Source organism: Mus caroli, chromosome 4 (assembly GCF_900094665.2).
Source record: "Mus caroli chromosome 4, CAROLI_EIJ_v1.1, whole genome shotgun sequence".
In the NCBI taxonomy this organism is placed as follows: domain Eukaryota; kingdom Metazoa; phylum Chordata; class Mammalia; order Rodentia; family Muridae; genus Mus; species Mus caroli.
Window position 1 is genome coordinate 16,681,869 of NC_034573.1, and position 8,361 is coordinate 16,690,229.

Sequence of the window (8,361 nt, forward strand, 5' to 3'; positions counted from 1 at the left end):
ATTTATGTTCACATATAAAACAAGTACTATATTTTTCTTTAAGAATATGTTGCTCCCAGGGTCCCCAATGAAGGAGCTAGAGAAAGGATTCAAGAAGCTGAAGTGGTTTGCAGCCCCCATAGGAGGAACAACAATAGGAACTAACCAGTATCTCCAGAGGTCCCTGGGACTAAACCACCAACCAAAGAAAACACATGGTGGGACTCATGGCTCTAGCTGCATATGTAGCAGAGGATGGCCTAGTTGGTCATCAATGGGAGGAGAGGCCCTTGGTCCTGTGAAAGTTATATGCCCCAGTATAGGGGACTGTCAGGGCCACGAAGAGGGAGTGGGTGGGTTGGTGAGCAAGGGGATGGGGGAAGGGATAGGGGGTTTTCAGAGGAGAAACTAGGAAAGGGGATAACATTGGAAATGTAAATAAAGAAAATACCTAATAAAAAAATTTTTTTTATAAAAAGAATATGTTGCTCCCTAAGTGAATGAGGACTCCCATTGTCCCTTAATTTTAGACTAGCTTCATGTAGGAATGGACCTTTTAAAGTTAACTGGCCTAGAGCTGGAGAGATGGTTCAGCAGTTAAGAGCACTAACTACTCTTCCAGAGGACCTGGAATCAAATCCCAACACCCACCTGGCAGCTCATAACTGTCTGGAATTACAATATCTAACACTCTCGCACAGACATACAAGTAGGCAAAACACTGATGCACATGAAAAAAATAGATTAATTAAAAAGATTTTCTTAAGTTAGCTAACACTTAGAAGTAGAAACCATCTGAGTGTGATGTCTTTCAATGATAAATACTCTTCCATGCTACAGTGATTGAACAATCATGATTTTACTCCAGATTAAAAGGAGAAGACTTACATAAGTATTTTCCTACAAAACAATTCATTTATTCTAATTCATAATTTTAATTTTTTGGAGACAAAGTTTCTCTGTGTAGCTTTGTCTATCCTGGAATGTACTCTGTAGACTAGGCTAGGCTTGAACTCAGAGATCCACCTGCTTCTGGAGTGAAGGCATGAGCCATCACTACCTGGCTTTCTTCTAAATTCTTAAAATTGTTTTCTTAGTACCATACATAACACTCCTGTACAAACCTTTTTTTCCATATAATTGTGATCATGTCTATGATTTTTTTAATTTAACTATGCAATAGATACATTTAGCACCTATAGAAATGGAAAACATTTAAGTTTTCAATAACCATAAAATTAAAATAATCTGTTGTGTCATATATAGGAGGTTGGGGAAAATTTGTTTTCTTTTTCTTAATGTTGCTTTTCTGAGTGCTTTTTTAATATTTTACATGATATATTTTGATCATAACTTTATCCTTGCCTACGTTCCTCCAGATCCTACCCACCTTCCTACCCACTCAATCTCATGTTCTTTCTCTCTTAAAATATATATATATATATATATATATATATATATATATATATATATAAAACCAAAAACACCAAACCATAGCCAAGGGGGAAAAAAAAAACAAAGAAACAAAGAGACAAAGGAAAAAAACAGACAAACAAAGAACAGAATAAATTATGAATTCCATCTTTTGTTGAACTACTACTGAACATGACACATGCTCTGAAGTATCATTCCACTGTGGGGAGGGGGGACTTATTTTCTCATTCTAAGAAGTATCAATTGCAAATAGCTTCTTGGTAAAGCTGGGACCTTGTGTTCACTTCCCTTTCTCCATCTGTAGGGTGTGTGTGTGTGTGTGTGTGTGTGTGTGTGTGTGTGTGTGTGTGGTCATGGTTTCTGTAAGCTCATAAATGCATCAACCCTGTTTTGTCTAGAAGATACTTTTCCCTTGGAGTCATTCACCACCTGTGTCTCTTTAGATCTTTCTTCTCCTCTTCTACATAGAGCCCGGAGACTGTATCTATGATAATTTTTATGACTGCCCACTGACAACTTCCCAGCCCAAAATCTCCCTCTTAGATTTTCAGTTCATAACCTGGGAATCCAATAACAAAACTTGGATGTTAGTGAGAAGTTCAAACAAAGAAAAGCTACCCTATAGTAGAATAGCTTGCCTTAATAACTGTCTAACCATATTAAAAACACAACCCAAGCACCTTTCTCTATCCTCAAATCATTTTGGGGTCTTCTTGGAAGCCTACCCTTATCTCCCATGATCTTATTATGTAAGCTGTAGTTCCTTCATACCCTCTTAGTACATGCATGGTGTCCTCAGTCTTTCCATCCAAACTCTTCAGGCAGTGATCGTCAATTCCCCCTCAGTAGGGCAGTTCAATCAGTCAGCTATATGCACAGGATGTCCTGGTAGTGAGCATGACCACATAGGATCCCTTTTTCTCATCCATTGGCTCACTAACTGGCCTTGTTGCTTTACCTTCCATTTATGAAGTCCTGCGGAGATTCTATTCCAGAAATAACCAAACTAAGTCACATATTTCTGTAGCTTGCATGCTGGCATGTACAGACAGATGTGCAATATTGAGATCTTAAGATTTATCTGTATATCCAGTTTGTATTGTGTGACAGTGTTCAGGCTGAGGCAGAACTGGCATTAGATTCCAGGGAACAAAACTCACCCTTGTGGCCTTTGATTGTGTATCCCAAGCAGGCATGATCCTTTGTTCTATAAAGAAATCTGGGGAAAATGCTGATTGATGTGGGAAATACATGGGTCCTTTAAGTCATTACTGTGTAAAGAACACATGGTCACCATGTGGCATATTGAGCTCACACTCTGTACTGGCTAGTTTTGTGTCAACTTGACACAAGCTGGAGTTATCACAGAGAAAGGAGCTTCAGTTGGGGAAATGCCTCCACAAGATCCAGCTGTAAGGCGTTTTCTCAATTAGTGATCAAGCGGGGAGATCCCCTTGTGGGTGGTGCCATCTCTGGGCTGGTAGTCTTGTGTTTATAAGAGAACAGGCTTAGCAAGCCAGGGGAGGCAAGCCAGTAAAGAACATCCCTCCATGGTCTCTGCATCAGCTTCTGCTCTCTGACCTGCTTGAGTTCTAGCCCTGACTTCCTTTGGTGTGGAAGTGTAAGCTGAATAAACCCTTTCCTCCCCAACTTGCTTCTTGGTCATGATGTTTGTGCAGGAATAGAAACCCTGACTAAGACACACTAAGACTAATTCACTAGGACTCTACAAAATGTCACTGTTGTCACCTGTGTATCTGTTGTCAAAAAATCCTGATCTTCATGAATTTGTGGAAAACACTCCTGTCATCCTATGATACTATAACAAAGTTAATTCCAACCCAATTTAATATAGCGTTCTTAACTCAAAACACTAACTATTTCATGGGAAAGGGTCCATCTCCTAAACAGAATAATTTAAGACTTTCTGAAGATTCTCAGTCTCTCTCCCATCAAATTATATTCAGTGGAAGAGACAGAAAGAGGGACATGGGAGAGAGACTACACAATAAAAAGATTAAAGGATTCTAGCAGCATATTGTACCTCATAATATGAATTCTAAATCAACTTTAACATCTAGTAAAATATACCAAATGATACAACTTCCTAATCTTAGTCAATACAATGGCTCACATTACTATTTAACTGGGAATCCTGCTCAATATTTAGGTGAATGACTGAATATAAAATTAAAAAATAGATATGCCTTACTTTAACCTTAATTCCACATAGTAAAATCTTTATTTCTGTAAAAACAACCCTGGTGGACCATTGAATAATAAATTGCAATTAGATGAAGTCTTTGGCCCATGTAATCAGGTTAACAAAAAGTCCTCAAAGACCTCCCCTAACCCTGCATAAAATACGTATTTTGACTCAATATAAACCAAAGCAGAGCTTCAAAACCCATTACTTAAAACCTGTTCAGAGAAGAGAGGATTACCCACTGTTTATCCTTTTAACAGTCCCCAGGGCTCTTCTTCAAACTGAAAAGAATGATCAGCACCCTACACTGAAGGATCACTGCCTTGTTTCTATGGCCAACTCATACCCAGTACTAATGGAATTACATACTTTGCAGTCAGAGGTTTGGGGAAAGAACCTTGAGTGCCTATTTTACCAGCCTTATAGCCACACTTGACTCTCGCTTCTAAAAGGACACAATACACCTGTTGTTAGCTATCTGAGGCAACACAGCCTTTGCAGGCAAAAGCCAGTTGCAGCCAATGTTCTCTAGATTAACACAGCTATTACATTACTTCCATGGCTTCATCTTCTGAGGACATTATTGAATACATTCATTCAAGTACTCACAAAGGGAGAAAGACTATTATCCCACACATATTACAGCCCTGCCACCTCCATTAGATTCTTGAAGCCTATTCAATAGACTGAAGTCTGCTCAATCTTTCAACAAGTCAGGAAATAGGTATTGGATCAACACAGATGATGTTAGAGTAGGTTCAACATCTTTCAGGGCATTTATTAATTTTTGCAGGCAACTTTCATTTAAAACTATTCTTAAGCCCAATATCAGCCCATTAGGAAAGGAGTGTCCTGCAAATCCTGTCTAGATTCCCGTAAAACAAACAATCCCGTTGTATATCCCATAGTCCTTTACTGTACAGATTTTCACTTGAGACTTCCTCTCAAATCTTAGGAAATCTCCAATGCACCATAGATAGCCATAATTGTTCCCAAATTTCTGAGGCAGGAAACTGCTCTCCTCAGCCTTAACACATGTGCCACATTCCTGAAAATGAATTAACATTCCTGAAAATGTAGCCTCTCATAAGTTCTGATTGTGTGACTTTCTTTTTAACTACTCATAATGTTTCCAGTCACAGAAGCAGTGCTGTGCCAGCTCAGCCTTGATGAGTCAAATGCATGCTGACTGCCAGATCTCAAGAAGAGTTAGCTTCTTGCGAATTCCATGCTAAATTCAAAAGTGCTGGAAGTCCATTCTCTCTTGAACCACTTGACTACCTACAAATCATCTAAGGATCTACTGAGTTTACAGCAAACATTTTATGAATGATGTCACCACCATTACCCATGAGCGTCCTCAAGAGTGACCCATTTTCCTTTATTAATGGAATTGGTTATTTTTAATGGATAACAACACCAATATAACCACTCTCTGAGCTACAGATATTCATCTTAGTCCCATCTTTACATTCATATAAGTTCTTGCATCATGAAAGAGGTCTATCTACTGATGATTATTTGTATCCAGGGATGAGCCTATTAGGATAAAGAACTCAATGCCATTTCTCTAGAATCATTTTCCAAAACATATCAAGATCATAGACCTGTCCATACTACAGTACAAGGCCTCACCAAGGTAGTCCTTATACACTTCAGAATGCCAGATATTATTGATGGTTACACAAGCATTCGTTTTCTGTTCAAATTATGTAATTCTGTGATTTACAGTTACTTCATTCTGATACAGGGTCCTGCTATTATTACATTACCGGATGCCTGAAACCCCTGGGCTCAAGTTTTCCAGAACCTCAAGTAGCTGGAATTACAAATGTGCAGCTATCGCCAACTGGCATTGTGCTCTTGATCAGTACTTTCAGCAGAACGCCCACCCTTTCCTAGTGTCAGGCAGCAAGACTCATAGAATGTCCTGATGGCTTCCTTGTACAAGTTCAAATTCTACCAAGTGAAGCAGCATAGCTTTTATCATCTGTCAAATGTCAGAAATTAATTACCTCACTCAACACTAGATGTCTGACTGCTAATAGCTTTCAAGCTCCCACACTCTCCCTTTTCTTTCTACTCTATATCTTGGAAAACTGATGAGAAAACTCAAATGCTTCTCCTTATGGTGCCAATAAAAACTCCAGTCATCAGGCCTTGAACCGCATACAGGAACCCTCAGCCCTCATAAACATAAAGCCCAAAGCTGTCACATCTACTTGACTCCCACTGACACTTTTGGATCTGCCCTAGAGATTGCTTTTTTATCACCCTTTTGTGGAACACCAAAACCAAACAAGGCAGGAAGAAGGGTCTGTACCACTTTCATAGAAAGATCACAATATCTCTACACTATTCCTAACCAGAATTAATGATGTGACCAGAGATAAGATTAATTTAGAAATCCATTTCCCAAATTTTAACAATAGCAAAGTGTCAAAATTTAATTTTAAATGAAGAATATTATAAATTTAGAATGAATTATACATATAGACATAGACATAGGCGTAGGCATAGGCATAGATATAGATAGATAACAGATTGAACAAGTTGATCAAAGTAATTCATCAAAAGACATAAGACTAATCCTAATTATATGGAGGTGTTTGTTTCTAGGTAAGGTTTCAGCATTGCTTAAGATGTCTGTCCTTAAGAAATTTTTGCAGAAATACTTAACACAAGCTAGAGTCATAAGCGAGGAAGGAACCTCAATTAAGAAAATATCTCCATAAGATTGGAATGTAGGCAAGCCTGTAGGGCTTTTTCTTAATTAGTGATTGATGTAGGAAGGCCCAGACCATTGTGGATGGTGCCCTCCTGGGACGATGGTTCTGGGTTAAAAAAAAAAAAAAAAAAAAAAAAAAAAAAAAAAAAAACAGGCTGAAAAAGCTATGAGGAACAAGCCAGTAAGCAACACCCCTCCATGATCTCTGCATCCTCTCCTGCCTCCAGGTTCCTGCCCTGTTTGAATTCCAATTCCTTCAATGGTAAGTATAAACCAAACAACCTTTTCTCTCACCAAGTTGCTTTGATCATGGTGTTTTATTACAGCAATAGTAACCCACACTAAGACATAGGGTATAAAAGCTGACCATAAAGTTACCACAATAAAAAGAGTTTTGTGATGGCATAAGTTCATATACAAAATCAGTGTCATAAACAAAAGAATCCCCGCCAGCCCGGTGGCGGAGGTGAAGAGCAGTTACCCTCTGGACCTCTGATCATGTCGCTGCAAGTGTCGAGGAGCTTGCAGGTTGTGGCCTACAGCCTGCGCACCATCCTGGCCTTCTGCTCGCCACGGCCCTGGGTGCCGAGCGCCAGCGCGCCGCCGCCATCCGCTCACTGCGCACCGGATCTGCTTTGCTGTCGGTGCGTAAATTCACAGAGAAACATGAGTGGATAACGACAGAGGAAGGTATTGGAACGGTGGGAATCAGCAATTTTGCACAGGAAGCGTTGGGAGATGTTGTTTACTGTAGTCTGCCTGAAGTTGGGACAAAATTGAAAAAACAAGAGGAGTTTGGTGCTTTGGAGAGTGTGAAGGCTGCCAGTGAACTCTACTCTCCTCTGTCAGGAGAAGTAACCCAAGTCAATGAAGCTCTTGCTGAAAACCCAGGGCTTGTTAACAAATCCTGTTACGAAGATGGTTGGCTGATCAAGATGACACTGAGTGACCCTTCAGAGCTGGATGAATTGATGAGTGAAGAAGCTTATGAGAAATATGTGAAGTCCATTGAGGAGTGACCATGGCACCCCTCTACTNCCAGATCAAACTGGACATGACCTGCTCCAGCATGCTTGTCTTAAACTAGTGGAGAATAGAGGACTTGAAATAACTTTTAGCAATACTGATGGAAAGAAACTGTNCTTGACAGTGCTACTTAAGACCCATCCCCAACATCCTAAAGGATGCAGATAAACACAGTGTACAGGTTTTTGATAATTGCCATACTAAGTATTTAGACTAGGGGTTAAGCCCTGGTGTNTATAATTCTTAGGATCATCTGCAGTGAAACGTGGTTATGAGGCTGGTTTTGGTGACGGACCACCTTCTAATCCCAGCACTCAACAGGCAGATGTTAGTTCAAGGTCGNTCTACACAACAAGTTCTAGACCAGCCACAGCTACATGGTGAGACCCTACCTACTGGGTATAAGACTTTCATAATTCAAGATAATAGTGGTGTATCTTAGATAATTTTGTTACTTGCCCATATCCACCACTGGATTTGGGTCAGAGACTTAGTGTCTTCTCATTGGGAATGCAAGGAAGTGTTGTACAGTGTCAGAGGCAGGAGAGTACTGTCTTTGTTTCACCATGTGCTGTGTTGGCTGTTGTTTTCCCACCGTGAAGCACCGGCTTTGCAACTGCGAAACTAATAAAACATTCATCCTCTTAAAAAAAAAAAAAAAGTATCCAGAAACAGTAATAGCTGTAGGAACTGGCATTAAGTAATATAATATTTAAATATGGAGAAGGGAAAATGTTTGTGCTTTGCCCTTTGTCCCAATATACCTCTGTGCATTGTCCCTAAAGCACACATAAAGGATTATTTAATTGGCCTACTATGGTGAACTGAGAAGTCAGCTCACAGTTTCTGGGTTTGCAGCTATTGTTTCTGAAGCTCTACATGACCAGTGGGTCAGCATATCTGGACCATAGGAAAGGAGGGAAAGTAGTGCCATTCCTGTTCCTGTCTTCTTTACTTCTTGGTTGACATGAAGTGAGCATCACTATGC

General features: G+C 39.8%; 1 pseudogene; it reads left to right on the forward strand.

Annotated features, from left to right (window-relative positions):
* The first annotated feature begins 6,845 nt into the window (after positions 1-6,845).
* LOC110293548 lies at positions 6,846-7,971 on the forward strand (annotated as a pseudogene).
* Positions 7,972-8,361: the final 390 nt, after the last annotated feature.